Source organism: Aplysia californica, unplaced genomic scaffold, assembly GCF_000002075.1.
Source record: "Aplysia californica isolate F4 #8 unplaced genomic scaffold, AplCal3.0 scaffold00327, whole genome shotgun sequence".
In the NCBI taxonomy this organism is placed as follows: Eukaryota; Metazoa; Mollusca; class Gastropoda; order Aplysiida; family Aplysiidae; genus Aplysia; species Aplysia californica.
In genome coordinates, this window is record NW_004797597.1 from 803,715 (window position 1) to 804,708 (window position 994).

The 994-nt window shown below is 44.4% G+C and overlaps 1 long non-coding RNA gene across 1 annotated transcript in view; it reads left to right on the top strand.

Moving 5' to 3' along the window:
- LOC118478006 overlaps positions 1–592 on the top strand; it is a 2,858-nt gene extending 2,266 nt beyond the window's left edge. Inside the window, exon 2 of the long non-coding RNA XR_004858747.1 lies at positions 31–592. This is a non-coding gene — a long non-coding RNA (uncharacterized LOC118478006). The remainder of the gene's footprint in view (positions 1–30) is intronic.
- Positions 593–994: the final 402 nt, after the last annotated feature.

A 994-nucleotide genomic window follows, 5' to 3' on the forward strand; every position in this document is an offset into this window, starting at 1 on the left:
CCGGGCACCCTTTTGTTCCCTCTCTCACAGGTTCAGCAGGTGTAGCTCTCACATCGGTTAACATTACGTAACAACCAACAGCAACGACTACAACGACTGCTGTCATCAGCAAACTCGCTCGGTATCGTCATCACAACGCTCAGCACCAATAGCATCGTCAGCATCAGCTGCAGCAGCAGTATATTAGCAGCAAAAATCACTGACCGACCGTCTCGACGTAAGTCTTGTTCTGTTTCTAATACCAAGGAGAACTTTCCGAAGGACCGAAAGAATTATTTGTTTTACCAGATCTGCTAATTGCAAATCCCCAACAACAACTGCAACGATATACGTCAGTGGAAACGCATTGAATCCTCAATAGCGGCATCATCACTTGAGCAATAACAACAACAACAACAACAACAACAACAACAACAACAGTAACAGTAACAACCGACAGTGAATAAAATACCTTCACCCACAACTACTTCCAAGATGACCGTGTGCAACAAACAGGAGAAGGACTTGGCCTACAAGAGCCTCAACCACAAGAAGAGCAACGTCAAGTGTGTGGTGGTGGGGGACGCCATGGTGGGGAAGACCAGTCTGGCCAGGAGACTCGCCTGTCTGGGCTTCGCGCCGGATTACAATCCCACCACCTTCGACAACTATGCCGGTGAGTCAAGTCTACTATGTGTACAACTACATAATTATTGTACTACTGTCGTGTCTACTATACACTCAAAGCCGCACCTAATACACAACTACTATTACTGTCGTAATGGTGGCTTTGTTTGTTTGTTTCTTGTTGTTGTTGCTGTTGGTATGGCTGTTGTTGTTGTTGTTGCTGTTGCTGTTGTTATTGCTGTTGATGTTATTGATATGGCTGTTGTTGTTGTTTTTTTGTTGTCGTTAATGTTGTTGTTGACGATGTTGTTGCTGCTGCTACTGTAATTGTTGTGTGTTGTTGTCGTTGTTGTTGTTGTTGTTGTTGTTGTTGTTGTTGTTGCTGTTG